We start from the raw sequence: 23,005 nt of genomic DNA, 5'->3' as shown, positions 1-23,005 counted from the left end.
TAATGTTTTCCATTCAGATCAGATCAGATCAGTCACTCAGTCGTGTCCGACTCTTTGCGACCCCATGAATCGCAGCACGCCAGGCCTCCCTGTCCATCACCAACTCCCGGAGTTCACCCAGACTCACGTCCATCGAGTCAGTGATGCCATCCAGCCATCTCATCCTCTGTCGTCCCCTTTTCTGCCTGCCCCCAATCCCTCCCAGCATCAGAGTCTTTTCCAATGAGTCAACTCTTCACATGAGGTGGCCAAAGTACTGGAGTTTCAGCTTTAGTATCATTCCTTCCAAAGAAATCCCAGGGCTGATCTCCTTCAGAATGGACTGGTTGGATCTCCTTGCAGTCCAAGGGACTCTCAAGAGTCTTCTCCAACACCACAGTTCAAAAGCATCAATTCTTCGGAGCTCAGCCTTCTTCACAGTCCAACTCTCACATCCATACATGACCACAGGAAAAACCATAGCCTTGACTAGACGAACCTTTGTTGGCAAAGTAATGTCTCTGCTTTTGAATATGCTATCTAGGTTGGTCATAACTTTCCTTCCAAGGAGTAAGCGTCTTTTAATTTCATGGCTGCAGTCACCATCTGCAGTGATTTTGGAGCCCAGAAAAATAGTCTGACACTGTTTCCACTGTTTCCCCATCTATTTCCCATGAAGTGATGGGACCAGATGCCATGATCTTCGTTTTCTGAATGTTGAGCTTTAAGCCAACTTTTTCACTCTCCACTTTCACCTTCATCAAGAGGCTTTTTAGTTCCTCTTCACTTTCTTCCATAAGGGTTTTCCATTCAGATCGTTGTAAAGTGATATTTCGCTGTAAACTTAATTTGCAGTCTGTGGACTACTGGTGAGCTTGAGCATCTTTTCAAGTTTATTGAGAATTTGGATTTGCTTTTCTGTGAATTATCTATCACATTCTTTGCCTATTTAATTGGGTAATTTGTAGGAGCTCTTTTTATAGTGTCTTTATTTATCATTTATCATTATTTATCATTTATCAAGTTATCTGTAAAACTTTCCCCCTCCAAATCTATTATCTTAGCAGCACTTTCAATTAAATAAGTCAAATATGTCTTTCTTTCAGAGGTTCTGAGTTTCCTGTCCTGATAAGAAGATTCCCCAACCCACGTATTTACCTAGATTTTCTTCTAAGCATTTATTGCTTTATTTCATATAAATATATTAAGTCCTGTGTATGTCTACAATTTGTTTATGGATATGGCATAAGATGGGATTTAACTTGTTCTAGCAAGCTGGACTAGTATCATGTATTAGATAGTCTATTCTTTCCCTACTGACTTGCCAACTTTGTCGTGTATTAGATGCTCACATGCACCAGGATTGATTTTTTCTTCCAAATTCTGCTCCTCTCATTGTTGGTCCCTTCCTGCAGACAGTGGTTTGATTACAATGGCTTTTTGGAGTGCTCTGATATCCCATAAGGTTAGATGTCTCTTATTGCTACTTTTCCCCCTATTTTTCTTATCTTCTGGACATTTATTGTCCGTGTCAGTTCTAAGCACATTTTACTCAACTAAAAACCAAACCTGTTGAAGGCAAAGTACGGTATTAGTCAAGATAATAGATGTTTTCCACCTTTGTGTTGGAGGAGACTAGGAGTGGGGAGGATGAGGGGCTTGTGGGGTGCTGGTTGTTATATTCATTTTATGTTCTTATTTTAGTTTTAAAAACCTACAAGGCACTGTTAAACAGGAACCCTAATAGCAGGCATAAATCTGAAATGAAGAGACAGAATTGTGAGCAAAAAGAAACATTCCAATACTTTATTTCCTCCTTTACATGCTTGTGCTAATCTCTTCATTTTCTTTGTTGTTGTTTAGTCGCTAAGTCATGTCCGACTCTTTGTGCCCCTGTGAACTGCAGCTTGCCAGGTTTCCCATTCCTTCACCAGCTCCCAGAGTTTGTTCAACGCATGTCCATTGAGTTGGTGGTGCCATGCAACCATCTCAGCCTTTGTCGTGCCCTTCTCCTACTGCCCTCAATCTTTCCCAGCATCAGAGTCTTTTCCAATGAGTTGGATCTTTGCATCAGGTGGCCAAAATATTGGAGCTTCAGCATCAGTCCTTCATTTTCTTCCCTTACCACACTTTGTTTGAATCTCTGAATCTCAAAGAAAATGTTGAGTTACAATTGGCAATAGTGGGCATTTTTGTCTGATTTTAATTTTTTGAAATGCTTTTGATATTTGGCCAATAAGAATGATATGGACCACTGATTTTTGATAAAGAGACAATTATATCCAACAACTACCATTTAATTCTTATTTTCCTTAAAGTTTTAATAAGGATGGCTGCTCAATTTTATCGAATGCTTCTATTGATAGGATATGGTTTTTCATTTTTAATTTATTGATAAAAATATTCATGTTGATAGATTTCTTGATGTGCTTTGCAATCCTAGAATAAATCTACTCGGTTATAGTGTGCTATTTTTTGCCAGATTGCTAAATTCTATTTGTTAATATTTATTTAGAAATAAGATTGGCCTACAGTTTCCTTTTTTGAACTATCTTTATCAGAGTTTAGCATTAAAATCATGTTTGCTTCATAAAATAAATTGAGAAGCTTTCAATTTTTCCATGGTCTAGAATAAATTAATTAATACTGATATTATCTATTCTTTGAAGATTAGAAAACTGAGCTGTTAAACCATCTGTCCTGATACCCTTGTTAATGGCTAATCTTTAACAACCTTTCTCTTCTCTCCCACTAAAATTGTTATTCAAGTTTTTACTTGGATTAATTTTGGTAATTTCTTCTAGATCTTCCAATTTATTGTCATAGAATAGCATGTAATACATTCTTAAAATTATTTTAATCTCTTCTGTATCTGTAATGATGACTTTTTTTCACTCTCAATTTTGTCTGTTTTTTTATTGAGGTATAATTGACATACCATTATGTGAATTTCAGGTGTTCTTGTTTATTTCTTTGTTCTGTCTTTCTTTAAAGAGACTAGGGAAGGGTTTATTAGTTCCACTGAACTTTGTATGAACAAGCCTTTGGATTTAATCAATAGTATCTTATGTGATTTTCTTTCCTATGTAGTTCACTCATCTTTCATGTTTACTGGTTCTCCTTTAGAAGGCTTTAATCTTCCTCTCTCCCTCCTCTTCCCTCTCCAAAGGAGATATAATAAGTGCTTTTGCTTTGCTGCCTCATCCTTCTCCCACTTCTAGGTTTTGCTAAGATACAGAAGAACTCTCCAATAAGATTATTATTATTATTAGAATTTCCTGGGAACATTCATTGCCTATTTCAAGAGTCCTTATTTGGAATTTATATTACACATCCTCAGGCAACCTACAGTGATAGATTGATATATTTATATAAGTAGCAAGCATCGTAGCTCACTACTCTTTCCTTTTACTCACTCTTTTTTCCTGATCTTGAGTTCTCTGTTATGATTCATTTGTTTTTTAATTAGAGCCCTTTCTTTAGTATTTCCTCCAGAAAGGCTATGGGAATAATATGTTCTCTGAATTCTTGCACACCCCAAATATCTTTCTTTCTTGATGATCGATAAAGACTAACTTGGCCAGCATAGGAATCCTAGGTGGCAATCCTTTTTTCCTCCAAAGTCTGTAACTGTTCTTCTAGTTTTTAGTGCAGCAGAGTTGAGCACCAATGTGATTTTCCTTTCTTATTCTTTTTACCTGTGAACTGAAAGATTGATTGCTTTACCTTTGGAATTTGGAAATTGACCAAGATATACGTGGCTGTAGAATCTGGTGAAAACTTGCAAGACAGGTATGGATCTTTCTTCATCTGTAGGAAGTTGTCTTGCATCATTGTTTAATTTTTGCCTCTTCTCCAGCTGTTCCTCCTTCTTCAGCTGGAGTTGCTGTTTTCCCTGACAGAAGCCATCATTTCTGTGGTTTGGGTTGTTTCTTCTACTTGATCCTCCAGGCCCTGAGGTGAATCTCAACTACTCTTTTCTTAATTCAGTTTGTTTCAGTCTGAAAAATCACATTTGTCTGTTTGCATGCCAGGCTGTCTTCTGAAGGTTTTTCTTAAGTCTCCACAGCTTCTCTTATTATTATTATATTTGTGTATAGTTTGTAGACTATCTCCTCCAGTAGCTCCAACATTTTATGTCTTTATTTTTTATGTTCTGACTGCTTTGTTTGTTCTTTCTCTCTCCCTAGCTGTTAGCCTTAATGTATTGTTTTTTCTTTGTTTACCCCTTGGGGCTTGGGTATAGCTGCTAAGAACCTTCTGTAGCATCACTTTCGCTAGCAGTGGCAGGCATTCTGGGTCCCTGCCACAGGAGCTGGCAGTGGAACCAATAATGGGTTGTCCCATCCTTGTGAAGGCACCTCAGGAAGGAAGACTTTGCATTTCCTATCTTTTCATGAGCCCCCAACCTCAAGGATGAAATGGCCTCAACCTCCCTATACAGCTCTTGAGTTGGGATATACCAGTGGATACAGACATTCCCTGGGATGGGCGATCCCTCAGGCCAGGATTCTCAGTGTTCAGCCCCTCCCCTGAGTCCCTCAGACCCTAGTGACCAGGCTCTTAGATGGTGCAGAGGGGAGAAAGCCATTTCACTGCCTAGATGCACCATTACCAGTTGCCAACATCTGTCTGGATTAGCCGATTCAATTAGACTGTCTGAAACTGCAGTTGGGAGGGAAAGGAGGTCAGGACATCTTCCCCAGTTCCTGCTCATTTTTACAAGTCAAAACTCCATCCATCCTTGGGGAAGTGATAGCTAGGGAGCTTAATATGGACATGTATACAACACTGTATTTAAAATGGATGACCATCAAGGACCTAATGTATAGCACATGGAACTCTGCTCAATGTTATGTGGCAACCTGGATGGGAGGGGTGTTTGGGGGAGAATGGATACATGTATGGCTGGGGTTGGGGTACATGTATCTTGTGGATACACATGTATGGCTGAGTCCTTTCGCTGTTCACCTGAAACTATCACAACATCGTTCACTGGCTATGCTATGCTATGCTAAGTCGCTTCAGTCGTGTCCGACTCTGTGTGACCCCATAGACGGCAGCCACCAGGCTCCCCCGTCCCTGGGATTCTCCAGGCAAGAACACTGGAGTGGGTTGCCATTTCCTTCTCCAACGCGTGAAAGTGAAAAGTGAAAGCGAAGTCGCTCAGTCGCGTCCGACTCCCAGCGACCCCATGGACTGCAGCCCACCAGGCTCCCCCATCCATGGGATTTTCCAGGCAAAAGTACTGGAGTGGGGTGCCATCGCCTTAAATGTTAAAAGAAACTCTCCATTCTTAAAGGTTGTTTTCAAAAACCATTTCCTTGGTGAATCCCTTTCTGGTCCTTCTGTCCCAGTGTTCTCAATTCTGGCTGAACATTGGCATCTCCTAAGGAGCTTTTAAAAACACCATTGCTGGAGTCCACCCCCAAAGACTGATTTAACAGGTTGGGCTCCGGGATTTGTGAACCCTCCTGGCGACTCTGCCAGATACAGCCAGTTTGAGCATCACGGATCTCACCTGATGTGATTGCTCCCTCCACCTCCTCCCAGCATTCAGTCTTTCCTGTGTTACACCTTTTATGAACTGAATTTATCCTCCTACCAGTAGGCTTCTTGAGCTCACTTCCATTTATTCCCTCAGTAACTGTCATTCATTTCCTTACTTCTTTCATTCACTCTTTCATGTATTCATGCAACAAACGTTAATGTCTACCATACTCCAAGTGGCAGGCCCTGGAAGATTTTTAAGTGAATAAAAGTTTCTAAGAAATTTTATTTACAGATTTGTGTGAGCTTAGTTGGGGTTTTTCAAACAGATAGGATCTTTTCCTTGCACTTTTCACTAAAAAACCCCGAGAGGGACTTCCCTGGTGGTCCAGTGGTTAAAAATCTGCCTTCCAGATGCAGGGGACGTGGGTTCGATCCCTGGTCTGGGAACAAAGATTCCTTATGATGTGGGGCAAGTAAGCCTGCATGCCACAACTAAGACCCAATGCAGCCATAAATAAATTAATACAACAAAAAAGCCCAGTGTTTTTTAAAAATTTAAAAATAAAATAAAAAACCAGGAGAAAACGGCTGTGGACTGCCTGCTCACCCTGTCCTGAGAAGTGCTTTTGTGAGAAAAGGTGCCATCTCAAATTCAATTTTTGAATAAAGACTGCAGTGTCAGTTGTTGACAGAGACAAATGGGAAGAGACAAAGAGATCTGTGAGTGTGCAAACCTCAAAAGCCACATAGTGCGCAGGCGTGTGCTGCTAGCGGCTGCTACTTCCTAACCCGGAATCTAAAGTCCAGGAAGAAACGATGGCAGAGTTTCCCTTTCTTGCCGCAAGTTTCTCTTTTTTTCCAGAAGTGGGTGTATTCAGAGGCACGATGTGAATAATGTTTGCTCCGAGTCATGAAAATGGGAAAGCATTTCTGACCACGGAGTTCTGGGTGCATGCGTAATGTTTGCAGGTCCTCATCCGCACCGGTGAGGAGGCGGGGCTTTGCAGAAAGGGCCACCTGCCTGAGAGCTGGGTGATGACGTGGTTCTGGCCCCTCTGTGATCTTTTCCACGTGTCCTGAGCACCCCACACACACGACTGGATGCTCAGGTGGTCTTCCTATCCTAACTGAACATTTGTGCAGACCAGCTTTCACAAACAGGCAGACGGAACCCCAGAGGAAGAGAGGAAAGTAAAAGTGTTGGTCACTCAGTTGTGTCCGACTCTGCGACCCCACAACCAGACTCCTCTGTCCATGGAATTCTCCAGGCCAGAATACTGGAGTGAGTAGCCTTTCCCTTCTCCAGGGGATCTTCCTGACCCAGGGATCGAACCCGGGTCTCCTGCTTTGCAAGTGGATTCTTTACCATCTCAGTCACCAGGGAAGCCAGAGGAAGCGGTGTCTATAATGACAGACTGTTTTAGGCCAGATTCTGTAAACCCCCAGATAGAGCAAGGAAAGTTGGCTTCTGAGTTAGAAAGAAAAATGCCCCCAAATTAGAGTAATTTTTCCCTCTCTTGTTTATTGCGTTTTGAGTCCCATCTCACTTTTCTGGAGCCGAGCCAAGATCCAAGAAAGAAAAAAAAAAAGAAAAGGCTGTAAGGGTAACTAATGATGGCGGAAGTGCCACCACGAGCCCGCTCAGACACTTCCTTTCCAGGGAGACTCAGCTCTCACCCAACGGCCATTTTCTTTTCTTCACGCACAGTTTTTTGGTTTTGTTTTTGTTTTAATTTTATTTTATTTTTAAACTTTACAAAATTGTATTAGTTTTGCCCAACATCGAAATGAATCCGCTACAGGTATACCTGTGCTCCCCAACCTGAACCCTCCTCCCTCCTCCCTCCCCATACCCTCCCTCTGGGCCGTCCCAGTGCACCAGCCCCAAGCATCCAGCATCCTGCATCAAACCTGGACTGGCGACTCGTCTCATACATGATATTACACGTTTCAATGCCATTCTCCCAAATCTCCCCACCCTCTCCCTCTCCCACAGAGTCCACAAGACTGATCTATACATCAGCGTCTCTTTTGCTGTCTTGTACACAGGGTTATTGTTACCATCTTTCTAAATTCCATATATATGCGTTAGTATACTGTATTGGTGTTTTTCTTTCTGGCTTACTTCACTCTGTATAATAGGTTCCAGTTTCATCCACCTCATTAGAACTGATTCAAATGTATTCTTTTTAATGGCTGAGTAATACTCCATTGTGTATATGTACCACAGCTTTCTTATCCATTCATCTGCTGATGGGCATCTAGGTTGCTTCCATGTCCTGGCTATTATAAACAGTGCTTCGATGAACATTGGGGTACACGTGTCTCTTTCCCTTCTGGTTTTAACAAGTTTGAGGATCTGGTTATCCAAACCTAGACGGATAGTTACACATTGGAAAGGATGTAGAAGATGCTATAGACATGCGCATTGACAGCCATGAGAGGCACGTAGGAAATAGAACAAAGGGATGTGCACACAGCAGCATATCTCCATCTTTCTAGCCCATTCTGCTTTCAATAAATGTGAACGTTTCACCTCCTTCTAGAGTTTCTGACACCTTCAGTAGATATACCCTCCCTCCTTGCCATATTGACTTGACTGGGAAGCAGACTCTGATATAGCGCTTGGCACATAGGATGTTTATTAAAGAGTGAACATGGCCTCCATGCTGTGGAAGGAAGGGCAAGGAAGTAGGAGTCCCTTCTGGGGGGAAAAAAGGAGATAAATTTGTGGCAAGAAACAGGAACTTAGTCATTTCTTTGGGGAGTTTAGTTTCTAGCTTGAAAATTCACGGTACCATGTAACTCAATGATAGCCTTGGCCAACTCCAAGGAAGGATATGGAGCTAGCATAGTCCTTCTGAGTTGTCCTCAGTTGGATGAAGGTGGACATCCCTTTATATTCCTGTATCAGTGGTCATTATGTGTAGGCTGTCTAGGCTCCTTGGGTGCAAAGGCTCTCAAAGGAGTCTGACAGATGAAAGCTCTCTGTCGAAAATGCTCCCTGCAGTTGACACAAAAAGTCCTTCTTGGAAGGAGACCTGGAAGACATAACACAGTGTCCACCAAATTCTGTGACTCATCCTCTGGAGGACTAGGATATTCTTGCCTTCTCTGTGTCTCATTTAATTGATGGCTGTGACAGAGATTGCTAAGCATTCATCAAACATCCACTCCATATATACTGGTAATGATAGCAGGGCTAGAATATATTATTTCCCTATCATCCTCTTTCGTAGGTGTAGCCATTGGTTTTGGCCAATGAGATGTAAACACTGATGTATGTGGAAGTCCTGGGAAGCCTCTGTGGAAGTTGATGGTTCAGTTTTCTCCCTTTTTCCTTTCCACCAGCAGTGATGTGGACCAGTTAGATGGGCTCTGGCAACCATCTTGGACCAAAATGTAACTTTAAAGACAGAAGCTATGTACTAGCAATGCAGATCAGAACAGGAGGACCTTGACACCCTGATGACTCTGGAGCCACCAGATCACATCTGAATTGAAGTCTCCGGACTTCTTTTTATGAGAGAAATAAACATCTATCCTGTTTAAACCACTACTATTGAACATTCTGCTTTACAGCCAAATTTGATCCCAGCAGATTCAGGAGCCAACCTCTAATGGGAATTTCTTATGATTAAGATAACGATTTTTTTTTGCTTCCTAAATAATTCTGGAATCTGTCTCCTGTCTATTGCCACTGCCCCTTTAGTGGAAGTCCTTACTGTTTCTCCTTTGAACTTTCACCCCTTTCTCAAATAAATTGTCTATCCTGCTGCCAAAGAGGTCTTCTAGGTGACACATTTGATTACATTACTCCTATTGTTAAAAACCTTTCAAGAGGCTGGTAAGTTCTAACCTGTTTGTGATGGCATGTTTCGTCTTATGAGTTGAGTATCAGGACCTGAGCATGTCCTACTCCATATTTGGGTTTAATTTCGCTATGCGGTTTATATCACGTATTCATTAGAATCCAAGGAACATTGCTAGAAATATCACTGGAAGCTCCTGCAGGCAAGGAAGCCACTGGGCAGCACTGTATCCTACAACAGCCAATGGAAGAACATAAACTTATTTGCTGGTAAGGTGGGTGTTGGAGAAGGCAATGGCACCCACTCCAGTACTCTTGCCTGGAAAATCCCATGGATGGAGGAGCCTGGTAGGCTGCAGTCCATGGGGTCGCTAAGAGTCGGACACGACTGAGCAACTTCACTTTCATTTTTCTCTTTTCATGCACTGGAGAAGGAAATGGCAACCCACTCCACTATTCTTGCCTAGAGAATCCCAGGGACAACAGAGCCTGGTGGGCTGCCATCTATGGGGTCGCACAGAGTCGGACACGACTGAAGCGGCTTAGCATAGCATAGCATAGCATAAGGTGGGTGTTAGGGACATCTAAACCCACTTATGAATCATAGCACAGCAGCCACCTCTTTCCCTAACCACACAATCTTACTTTTTTTAGAATTTCATTGCCATCTGAGTCATTCCATTTTTCTTTCATGTATCAATGTTCCAAGCATTCTCAGGGTTTGTTTTTTGCAGTGCAAATGTGGGTTACAGACCCACAGCTGAACCTTTAGTCACATCCAAAGCTCCACTGGACGGGTTGCTCTCACTGGTGTTCAGAAGCTACCAGCGGTTCTATTGCGCTGTTTTACTATATCAGTATTTTCCTTCCCAAGAAGATCTCTTTGACTTTATTTTTGTATGCATGTGCCTTTAAACAAACTTTTGTTCTGAGATCTTTGTAGATTCACATACTGTTGTGAGAAATAATAGTGATAATAATACCCTTCACTTAATGTCTTCCAATGGTAATATTGTAGGTGATTTTTGTATAGTATCACAACCAAGAGACTGACGTTGATATAATCTGTGCCAATATTTTTTAAGTTTTTATTGTTTTCCTTCTTTTTATATGCATCATATACTTAAGGGCACTAACTCTTGTGTCAGGAACTTGTAGTGGAAGACACACAATGTACTCTTTTTACTTCTGTCGGCATGTATTGTACAGAGTCTGTGTGCTTCTCGTAATGTAAATAAACTTTTTATTTATTAAAAAATAAAACATCTTCAAGAGCTCTTTTTCCCCCTTGGGATAAAGTCTAGAAATCTTGACATAGCTTTCAAGCCCCTCCAAGTTCTGACCCTAACCCCTCACCCTTATCCGTTGCCACTTTTTCCTTGATCCCCTCACACCCAGCCTTGCAGAGTTACTCTACTCCCTGGAAATGAATCTAGACAATTCCTATCCATCTTTAAGCTTCGTAATTCCTCCTGGAAGCATTAATTACCCTCTCTAAGGCTGGTTAGATACCTTTTTTATTTTTTACTCCCTTCATGCCTGGCACAAAGAAGATGCCCAATAAATATTTGACTCTAGATTCCGCTGTTGGGAGGATTCCTGTTTAATTGCCTTTATATGGGCAGCACCTAGCCCGATACCCTGCATATACTAGGTGCTCCCTGTGTGATACCAGATGACCAGAAAGGAGATGGGAACTGAGCGGAGAAGAGCAGCGTGAGCACAAGCTAGGAGACAGCATGCTCCAGGACAAGTAACTCAGGCGGCAAAGAATCTGCTTGCAATGCGGGAGACCTGGGTTCAGTCCCTGGGTGGGGAAGATCCCCTGGAGAAGGGAAAGACTACACTCCACAGCATCGCTAAGAGTCGGACATGACTAAGCAACTAAGCAAAGCACAGCACAGGATCCAAAATCAAAGGGAGAGAATGTGTTAGATCAGCTCCACTTTTAGGAAAGTAAGATTTGCCTGCATGCTCATGTAAACTTAAAATGATCTGAATACCTATGTTATCATTATGACACAAAGGGATATTCTTATTCTCCAAGTACAGTGTTTTAGGGTAATGTGGAGGTCATGGAGCCACAGTCCACAAGCCAGTTTTGGAACACCAAGCAGTCTTGGAACACCTGCAGCAGCAGCCCATGCTCCTGCCCAAGGGATGTTCTTCTCCAGGGAGTTAGTTAGGTGTGGTACACTCCCAATCAACCAGAGACACCATTGTGGGAGGTGGACACTCTCAATTTTGAAGCCTGGTTGTGCCTGTCAGTTAACATGGATTTCAGTTCAGTTCAATCCAGTTGCTCAGTCGTGTCCAACTCTTTGTGATCCCATGGACTGCAGCACACCAGGCCTCCCTGTCCACCACCAACTCCTTGAGTTTACTCAAACTCATGTCCATTAAGTCAGTGATGCCATCCAACCATCTCATCCTCTGTCATCCCCTTATCCTCCCACCTTCAATCTTTCCCAGCATCAGGGTCTTTTTTAATGAGTCAGCTCTTTGCATCAGGTAGCTAAAGTATTGGAGTTTCAGCTTTAGCATCAGTCCTTCCAATGAATATTCAGGACTGATTTCCTTTAGGATGGACTGGTTGGATCTCCTTGCAGTCCAAGGGACTCTCAAAAGCCTTCTTCAACACCATAATTCAAAAACATCAATTCTTTGGTGCTCAGCTTTCTTTATAATCCAACTCTCACATCCATACATGACTACTGGAAAAACAATAGCCTTGACTAGATGGACCTTGGTTGGTAAAGTTATGTCTCTGTTTTTTAATATGCTGACTAGGTTGGTCATGGAGAAGGCAATGGTAACCCACTCCAGTACCCTTGCCTGGAAAATCCCATGGATGGAGGAGCCTGGAAGGCTGCAGTCCATGGGATCGCTGAGGGTCGGACACAATTGAGTGACTTCACTTTCACTTTTCACTTTCATGCATTGGAGAAGGAAATGGCAACTCATTCCAGTATTCTTGCCTGGAGAATGCCAGGGATGGGGGAGGCTGATGGGCTGCTGTCTATGGGGTCGCACAGAGTTGGAATGACTGGAGTGACTTAGCAGCAGCAGGTTGGTCATAACTTTCCTTCCAAGGAGTAAGCGTCTTTTAATTTCATGGCTGCAGTCACCAGCTGCAGTGATTCTGGAGCCCCCCAAAATAAAGTCTGCCACTGTTTCCACTGTTTCCCCATCTATTTCCCATGAAGTGATGGGACCAGATGCCATGATCTTCATTTTCTGAATGTTGAGCTTTAAGCCAACTTTTTCACTCTTCTCTTTCACTTTCATCAAGAGATTCTTTAGTTCTCCTTCACATTCTGCCATAAGGGTGGTGTCATCTGCATATCTGAGGTTATTGATATTTCTCCCAGCAATCTTGATTCCAGCTTGTGCTTCATCCAGTCCCGCATTTCTCATGATGTACTCTGCATATAAGTTAAATAAGCCGGGTGACAATATACAGCCTTGACGTACTCCTTTTCCTATTTGAACCAGTCTGTTCCATGTCCAGTTCTAACTGTTGCTTCCTCACCTGCATACAGATTTCTCAAGAGGCAGGTCAGGTGATCTGGTATTTCTATCTCTTTCAGAATTTTCCACAGTTTATTGTGATTCACACAGTCAAAGGCTTTGGCATAGTCAATAAAGCAGAAATAGATGTTTTTCTGGAACTCTCTTGCTTTTCAATGATCCAGCGGATGTTGGCAATTTGATCTCTGGTTCCTCTGCCTTTTCTAAAACCAGCTTGAACATCCAGAAGCTCAAGGTTCATATATTTGTTAAAGCCTGGCTTGGAGAATTTTGAGCATTACTTTACTAGCATGTGGTGGTGGTGGTGGTTTAGTGGCTAAGTTGTGTCCGACTCTTGAGAACCCGTGGACTGTAGCCTGTCAGGCTTCTCTGCCCATAGGATTCTCCAGGCAAGAATACTAGAGTGGGTTGCCGTTTCCTTCTCCAGGGAATCTTCCTGACCCAGGAATAGAACCTGGGTCTCCTGCATTGCAGGCAGATGATTTACCAGCTGAGCTATGAGGGGGAGTAAGATGAGTGCAATTGTGCGGTAGTTTGAGCATTCTTTGGCTTTGCCTTTCTTAGGTATTGGAATGAAAACTGACCTTTCCAGTCCTGTGGCCACTGCTGAGTTTTCCAAATTTGTTAGCATATTGAGCACAGCACTTTCACAGCATCATCTTTTAGGATTTCAAATAGCTCAACTGGAATTCCATCACCTCCACTAGCTTTGTTTGTAGTGATGTTTCCTAAGGCCCAGTTGACTTCGTATTCCAGGATGTCTGGCTCCAGGTGAGTGATCACACCATCATGATTATCTGGGTAGTGAAGTTCTTTTTTGTACAGTTATTCTGTGTTTTCTTGCCACCTCTTCTTAATATCTTCTGCTGTTAGGTCCATACCATTTCTGTCCTTCATTAAGCCCATCTTTGCATGAAGTGTTCCTTTGATATCTCTAATTTTCTTGAAGAGATCTCTAGTCTTTCCTATTCTATTGTTTTCCTCTATTTCTTTGCATTGATCACTGAGGAAGGCTTTCTTATCTCTCCTTGCTATTCTGTGGAACTCTGCATTCAAATGGGTATATCTTTCCTTTTCTCCTTTGCTTTTTGCTTCTCTTCTTTTCACAGCTATTTGTAAGGCCTCTTCAGGCAGCCATTTTGCTTTTTTGCATTTCTTTTTCTTGGGGATGGTCTTGATCCCTGTCTCCTATATAATGTCACGAACCTCCATCCATAGTTTATCAGGCACTCTGTCCATCAGATCTAGTCCCTTAAATTGATTTCTCACTTCCATTGTATAATCATAAGGGATTTGATTTAGGTCATACCTGAATGGTCTAGTGATTTTCCCTACTTTCTCCAATTTAAGTCTGAATTTGGCAATAGGGAGTTCATGATCTGAGCCACAGTCAGCTCCCAGTCTTGTTTTTGCTAACTTTATAGAGCTTCTCCATCTTTGGCTGCAAAGAATATAATCAATCTTATTTCAGTGTTGACCATCTGGGAATGTCCATGTGTAGAGGCTTCTCTTGTGTTGTTGGAAGAGGGTGTTTGCTATGACCAATGCATTCTTTTGGCAAAACTCTATTAGCCTTTGCCCTGCTTTATTCTGTACTCCAAGACCAAATTTGCCTGTTACTCATGCGAAGAGTTGACTTACTGGAAAAGACTTTGATACTGGGAGGGATTGGGGGCAAGAGGAGAAGGGGACGACAGAGGATGAGATGGCTGAATGGCATCACTGACTCGATGGACGTGAGTCTCAGTGAACTCCGGGAATTGGTGATGGACAGGGAAGCCTGGCATGCTGCGATTCATGGGGTCGTGAAGAGTCGGACATGACTGAGCGACTAATCTGATCTGATCTGATCTGACTGGGTGTTTCTTGACTTCCTACTTTTGCATTCCAGTCCCCTATAATGAAAAGGACATCTTTTTTGGGTGTTAGTTCTAAAAGGTCTTGTAGGTCTTCATAGAACCTTTCAACTTCAGCTTCATCAGCATTACTGGTTGGGGCATAGACTTGGATTACTGTGATATTGAATGGTTTGCCTTGGAAATGAACAGAGATCTTTCTGTCATTTTTGAGACTGCATCCAAGTACTGCATTTCGGACTCTTTTGTTGATCATGATGGCTACTCCATTCCTTCTGAGGGATTCCTGCCCACAGTAGTAGATATAATGGTCATCTGAGTTAAATTCACCCATTCCAGTCCATTTTAGTTCGCTGATTCCTAAAATGTCGACATTCACTCTTGTCATCTCCTGTTTGACCATTTCCAATTTGCCTTGATTCATGGACCTGACATTCCGGGTTCCTATGCAATATTGCTGTTTATAGCATCGGACCTTGCTTCTATCACCAGTCATATCCACAACTGGGTGTTGTTTTTGCTACACGGGTGTAGGGCCACCCAAGACGGACGGGTCATGGTGGAGAGTTCTGATAAAATGTGGTCCACTGGAGAAGGGAATGGCAAACCACTTCAGTATTCTTGCCTTGAGAATCCCATGAACAGTATGAAAAGGCAAAAAGATAGGACACTGAAAGATTAATTCCCCAGGTCGGTAGGTACCCAATGTGCTACTGGAGATCAGTGGAGAAATAACTCTAAAAACAATAAAGAGACAGAGCCAAAGCAAAAACAACACCCAGTTGAGTTAGACAAGGCTGTGGTCCATGTGATCAGTTTGATTAGTTTTCTGTGACTGTGGTTTTCATTCTGTCTGCCCTCTGATAAGGATAAGAGGCTTATGGAAGCTTCCTAATGGGAGAGACTGAATGTGGGGGAAACTGGGTCTTGTTTTGATGGATTTAGCCTCATCCATTTCCACACCTGCAAAATGTGAAAGCATGGCTGTCCTACCATGTAGGATCATTGTGAGGATTCTGTGGGGCAAGGCTTGGATACTTAGAATGGAGTAGACACATGGCTGGTGCTTGATAAAGTTATCATCATTGTTATCACAAAAAAAATCTCAACCAAGTATGAAGTATGGGGGTCTCGGGAACAGAGGGGTTATTCTCACAGGCACCTCTCTTTCTCATTAGGTTACGTCACAAGTACATAGATAAGATTATTAGGTTTACTGCTTGTGGCAAGCTAAGTAATGTCCCATCCCAAGAGATACATATGTCCTAATCTCCTAATCCCTGGAACCTGTAGATGTCATTTTATACAGAAAAACAACAACAACAACAACTTAGCAGTTTTGATTAAGTTAAAGAATTTGAGATGGGGATAAAATTTTGGATTATCTGGGTGGACCAATATGCAATAAATTCTGATAAGAAAGAGATAGGATGAGATTTGACACACACATAAAAGAAGAAAACAAGGTGATCACAGAGTGATGAGGTCGAAAGCCAAGGAATGCATTGGTCATCGGAAGCTGAAAAGACAAAGAACAATTTCTCATCTAGAGGGAGTGAGGTCCTGCCGACACACTGATTTCAGCCCAGGAAGTCTGCTTGGGATTTCTGGCATCTGGAACTGGGGGAGAATAAATTTCTCTCTACCAAGTTATTTTAAGCCACCAAGTTGTGTTTAAGCAGCCCCTGGAAACTTAAATATTTGGTTGAATTATTATAATATCTGTGTTTATAATTTTTATTTTTCCTATTTGTTTTTTAAAGTTATTGCCTTCATTCATTATGCCTTTTGAGGGGAAAAAAAAAGTTTTTGAAATTAGTGGAGCCAAGATTCAAGTTCTAAGTGGCAAATTTTGATACTTTTTTCTTCACATTTACTGAGCAGTAAAAAGTTGTTTTGCTCAATATTAATCTTCAGTGCAGAGCTTCAGTACAATTCATATTTTAATACTTAAATTGTCTTTTAATCTTTAAGAAAGAATCTGAATTTAGAGCATTGCAGATCTGAGGACTGGGTAAGAATTTATATTTTGTTTTTCTCATGGTAAGTTGTTTAAAAAGCTGATTATTTATTAATGATGTTTCTAATAGAGTTAAGTGTTGAAAACAATTGGCCTTTCCTTTACTGCAAAGTCTAGATTTCCCACAGTGAAATCACATGCTGGAAAGGGAGCAGCAAGACATTTGGTTGCTCTTTTTACTTCTCTGGAAAATGTTCTAGGGACAACTGGACAGAAAGTTGTAAACCATGTGTACTCAGTGGAGGACCATGAGTTCAGGGACCTGGGGACTCGTCATGCCTTCCACCTTGTTTCTTGGCCAAATAAACTCACTTGTTTGTGATGGTCAGAGGATTCCTATAAAGAGAGTCAATCCTTTCCTCCCTGTAAAAAAAAGGCAAATACATTTGATTGTCATTATTCATAGTAGTTCTATAAAGTAATTCTATAAAGTCACCATAAGTGCTGAATTAGCAAATACTGATATGAGCTCCTAGGGGAAAAGGAGGGTTAGGTTCCTGCGGGCTCTGGTCACTTTTTCGTCAACTGACAATACATAACCTTATAGATATATACTGTTGACACCTTACTGAGCATATAGCGTTGCTTCATTAACATTGAACTCACAGCCAACAGTACTAAAACTCACGCCTGAATGAAGAGCATCTGACACAGGTGTGCATCTTTGTTCTGCACATGTCCTTGAATGACCGCAGAAACACAAGTGAGGTTACAAACACATTTCAGTGAGTGGGACAATTTGAAAACACAGGATCCGCGAATCGTGAGGAGAAAATGTATCCCCATTGTAGGTGGACAAAGTAGACTTTCTCACCAATGTAAAGTTTGATGGGAAGGGACTTTATTCACACATATAAACTGAGCCTGTGCTCTGAGGAAGAGATGGTTCTTATCATCACGAGGCTTAGAGTCCTGTCAGGGAGCTGGGTGTGGAAACAGAGGCCTGCACCTCTGAGGCTATCACAGATCTGGGTCTGAGGCCTCAGGGCACAACTGAAGGAGCCATGGTGATTCCTCATGAACCAGGAGAAGCAAGCATGTCAGGGAGAACTACAGAACTACAGAGGGCCCTTCCTGACAGCAAGTCTCTAAAGTGGGAAGAAGAGCCCAAGGAACCTAGGCTCCAGGGAGATGGAAGAGAGGGGAAGGGGAGCTAAGGGGCAGCAACAGGAGGCTTGCTTTCTTCACAGTTCTGTTTGGAGTCTGTGCTCTGTGTACTATTAACAAATGTAGGAGAAGGCAATGGCACCCCACTCCAGTACTCTTGCCTGGAAAATCCCATGGATGGAGGAGCCTGGTGGGCTGCAGTCCATGGGGTCGCTAAGAGTCGGACACGACTGAGCGACTTCACTTTCACTTTTCACTTTCATGCATTCGAGAAGGAAATGGCAACCCACTCCAGTGTTCTTGCCTTGAGAATCCCAGGGATGGGGCAGCCTGGTGGGCTGCCTTCTATGGGTCACACAGGGTCGGACATGACTGCAGTGACTTAGCAGTAGGAAGGTTTTAGATATGATTACCTTCCCTGGTGGCTCAGACGGTAAAGCATCTGTCTACAATGTGGGAGACCTGGGTTCAAACCCTGGGTTGGGAAGATCCCCTGGAGAAGGAAATGGCAACCCACTCCAGTACTATTGCCTGGAAAATCCCATGGACAGAGAAGCCTGGTAGGCTATAGTCTATGGGGTCGAAAAGAGTCGGACACGACTGAGCGACTTCACTTTCACTTTCACTTTCACCTTCCCTGGTAGCTCAGCTGGTTAAGAATCCGCCAGCAATGCAGGAAGCCCTCTTTGGATTTCTGGGTTGGAAAGATCCCCTGGAGAAGGGATAGACTACCCATTCCAGTATTCTTGGTCTTCCCTGGTGGCTCAGCTGGCAAAGAATCTGCCCGCAATGTGGGAGACCTAGGTTTGATCCCTGTGTTGGGAAGATCCCTTGGATGAGGGCATGGCAACCCATTCCAGTATTCTTGGGCTTCCCTGGTGGCTCAGACGGTAAAGAATCCACCTGCAATGTGGGAGACCTGGGTTCGATCCCTGGGTTGGGAAGATCCCCTGGAGGAGGGCATGGCAACCCACTCCAGTATTCTTGCCCAGAGAATGCCCATGGATGGAGGAGCCTGGAGGACTATAGTCCACGGGGTCACAAAGAGTCAGACATGACTGAGTGACTAAGCACAGCACACAGCATACTCTGATTAATTGTTCTTGATAGAGTCACAGGAGAAAATTAAATATGAAGAGGGATTCAGTTCAAGCGAAACCAAAGTGCTTTGTGGAATGATTTAAGTTCCTAAATATAATTTTTCTGATACAAGATCTAGAGTTAAATGGGGGCATTGATCTGATCAAGTCTTGTTTCTTTATTTTCCAGAAAGGATTGAGTAGTCTGTCCCAGGCTAAAACTAGGGGCACCTCATGACAATTTCCACTCTGCATAATCTTTGAAATTAGACTTTATTTTGTAGAGCAGTTTCAGGTTCACAGCAAAACAGAGCCAGGAGTGGAGAGAGTTCCATATGCCCTGGCCTCAATCCCCCATTATTATCAACATCCAGCAGCAAAGCGGTACATTCATTACCATCCGTGAACCCACCCTGACACATCACTGGGAGCCAAAGTCCACAGTTTATATTCAGATTCAGTCTTGGTGATGTTGATTCTGTGTGTTGTAAGGAAAATATAGTGACATGCATTCTCCATTACAGCATCACGCTGAATAGTTTTGTTGCCCCTCAAACCTTTGTGTTCCACCTGTTTATCCACCTCCCTGACAACCACTGATTTTTTTTTTTACTGTCTCCATAGTTTTGCCTTTTTTCAGAATGTCATATAATTGAAATCAAGCAGTATGTAGCTTTTCAGATGGGCTTCTTTCACTTAGTAATATGCATTTAAAGTTCCTCCATGACTATTCATGGCTTTATTGTTCCTTTCTTTTTAGCGCTGAATTGTCTGAATTCAGTTTATCCATTCACCCACTGAAGGACATCTTGGTTTCTTCCATGTTTTGAAAATGATGAATAAAGCTGCTATAAATATCTGTGTGGAAGCTTTCATGTAGACCAAGTTTTCAGCTCCTTTGGGTAAATGCCTGGGAATGTGGTGCTGCTTATATGGTAAGAGCGTATGCTTAGTTTTGTGAGAAACTGCCAAATTGTCTTACACAGTGACTGTACCTTTTTGCATTTCCACCAGCAGTGGATGAGAATTCCTATTATTCCACAGCCCCACCAGCATCTGGTACTGATAGTGTTCTGGATTTTCTCCATTCTAATAGGTGTGTAGTGATATCTCGCTGTGTTCATTTCTATTTCCCTGATGACATATGCTGTGGGGCATCTTTTCACATGCTCACTTTATATATATATATATATATATATATATGTTGATGAGGTAGCTCTTAAGGCTTTTGAATCATCTCTTAGTCGAGTTGTTTGTTTTCTTATTGAATTTTAAGAGTTCTTTTTATATTTTGGACACCAGTGCTTGACCAGATGTATCTTTTGCAAATATTTTCTCCCAGTTTGTGGCATGTCTTCTCCTTCTCTTGACTCTGCATCACCTTTTATCACAGTGTAGGTGCTCAGTGAATATTAACTAGATGAATGAATTAATGGCATAAGATCTCTGAAATTGAAATAGAAGCCTATGATTCTTTTCTAGGTGCTGGTTACAAGTGGGTGTTCATTCCATTCATTCATCAAGATGTATACATTTTTCTCTCTGTAGCTTACAAGCTTAAAAAAAAAAGTTAGAAAAATAAGAAAAAATCCACAGAAAAGTACAATTTGAAAGAAAAATGTCCAGATTATATAAAATGTATACTATCTGACAGAAAGCTAGAATTTTGAAGTGATCTTAGAAATAATCTAGTCCAATTTTACAGATGTCAAAACTTAATTGCAAAGGGACAGTCTGACCTGTCACTTGGGCCTTTCAGTGAGAGCAGAGTCCCAACAAAAAGCCAACAGACGTAGAATCTGATAGACCTCCTCTGTGAGGCTCCTTTTCCTCATCTGAAAAATAATGATGATAACAACACACTGACCTCATAAGGCTGTCCTGAGGATTAAGTAAAAACCATGCGTGGGAAGCACTGAGCCTGGGCCCCAGCCGACTATGTGCTCAGTAAATGCCGCGGTTAATGTCACTGCTGTTGTTACAACTCCAAGCACAGGACTTTGCAAATAGCATTTGTTTAATAAATACTGAGTTCTAGTCTCTACTCTCATTTGGAGGGAAGGAGGGGGACGGTGGCACTGGATTCAGCATTGGTCCCTAAGAACAAACAGGATGGCAACTGCTCACAAAAATTTAGAAAAGCTGCTTGGACTCTGACATAACTGCCTGCTACGAAAGTGGGTATTTGTAAATAAATGGAGGGCATTATTTCCAGGATCCTAAAATGTTAACATTTACACAACAAACGTTCAGCATTTACTTTGCTTGCCAAGTCCCCCCCAGTCACCCTCCTGTTCATCTTCACCACAGACCAGCCTTGCAGAAGACTTCAGCGGCAGCGATGGCGGGGGTCATCTCCCATAGATCGAAGGTAAGCAACCCCGTCCAACCAGCTCCTGACCCCAACACTGCTTCTCTGGGGGAGATTCTGGGGTGGGTGTCAGGGACGCTGAAGCTTCGGTGCATCCTTGGAGGGAAACTCAGTCGAGGGCTTATCTCTTAGGTCTATTGTTGCATTTTTACATTTTTTAAATAAACATTTACTACTGTGAATGTGTGAAACAAACACCTAAAATACAGCACATGTTAAAAAGCCCTGTTTGGGCATTTTCTCATTTCTACCAGGAGCTTAAAAATCTGAAAGTGACTGAGAGCTGCTCTCAGCCTCTCCCAAATCTGTCACAATGCCAACAGCAGCATGACGATGATAAATGCAGTACCAGCTCGCACTTACTGAGCAGGAGAGCAGAGGGGCGGTGAAGAAGTGGGCTCTGCCACATGAGTGCGTGTGTGCATGCGTGCTAAGTCACTTCAGTTCTGTGTGACTCTTTGGAACACCACGGACAGGAGCCCGCCAGGCAAGAATACTGGAGTGGGTTGCCGTGCCCTCCTCTAGGGGATCTTCCCAAGCCAAGGATCGAACCTGTATCTCGTGTCTCCTGAATTGGCAGGAAGGTTCTTTACCACCAGTGCCCCCGGAAAGCCCCTGGCGCATGATTATCAACATTGAGTACCATCCTCCTTCTGCCTCGTGACCTTGGACAAGCCCCTGCTGGTTTCACTTATATTGAGCACCAGGATGTTAGTGACAAGGCCTTCTTAAAAAGGCATAGGATCCTCACAACTGCCTTGTTAAGAACAGAGTCAGACACCTAATAATCATATGATAAGCAGTCAAATATATAGAGATAGTATCTGTCACTTAAATGTGGTTTCCCTGGATTCATAGCAATGCAGTGAGTTAGGTAGCATTATCATTTTAATGTTATAGATAATGACACTGAGGCTTCAAGAGATTAGGTAACTTGCCTGTGGTCACATTGCTTATAAGGGGCAGAGAAAGAATTCAAACACAGGCCTCTTTGATGATCAGTTCCGTGTCTATTACCATCTTGCCTCTCTGCCTTATTTATAATAGTGGGACATTGATAAACAATCTAAAAACCTAACAAAGAATGAATGGTTAAATAAACTCTGAGACTTCTACATGATGAAATGCAGCCATTAGACCCCACTGCGCAGGCAGACTTCCAGTCCTGCTCCTGGCACAGCCACACATTGCGTCCTGTGATCGGCTGGCCCAGACACCCAGTGATTCTGATCACAGGGGTGAGTTCCAAACCTGTGAGACCCTCCTCACGCTGACCCTTGTCTTGCCGAGGTTCTGAGAATGGAGTCTCTCCATCCTGTCCTAGACAACCTCTCTTCTTTCTGAAATCTTCTCCATCCTTCCTCCTCCTCCAAGACGTCTCCCGAATGACCTCAGTCCAGGCTACCTCTCAGCAGTTACCGAAAGCATCTGCAATTTACTCTGGTGCCAGTATGTTTCCCCCAACTCACCCACCCCACGCTAGAACGTAAGCACTTGGAGGACAGGAATTTTGTCCTATTTTCTTGGCCCACTTCCAGGGCCTAATACAGCAAATTCAATAAATATTATGTAATAATAATAGCTACCTTTCGTTAACAGCTTACTCGATACTCAGCCCTGAGTTAGACACTTTATGTGCTTTCAGGAAACCCAGATGGAAGAGAAGAGGACCAGAGCCACACCCTCCCTCAACATCTATGAGTTCCCTGAACAGATAAGGTGCAAGAGTCAAGCCAGTTTCGGGCTGAATATGAAGCG

The sequence above is a fragment of the Bos grunniens genome, chromosome 14 (genome assembly GCF_055505025.1).
Source record: "Bos grunniens cultivar Pamir isolate PY7600 chromosome 14, Bosgru_T2T1.0, whole genome shotgun sequence".
Taxonomy (NCBI): domain Eukaryota; kingdom Metazoa; phylum Chordata; class Mammalia; order Artiodactyla; family Bovidae; genus Bos; species Bos grunniens.
Note: the sequence above shows the minus strand (reverse complement) of the source record.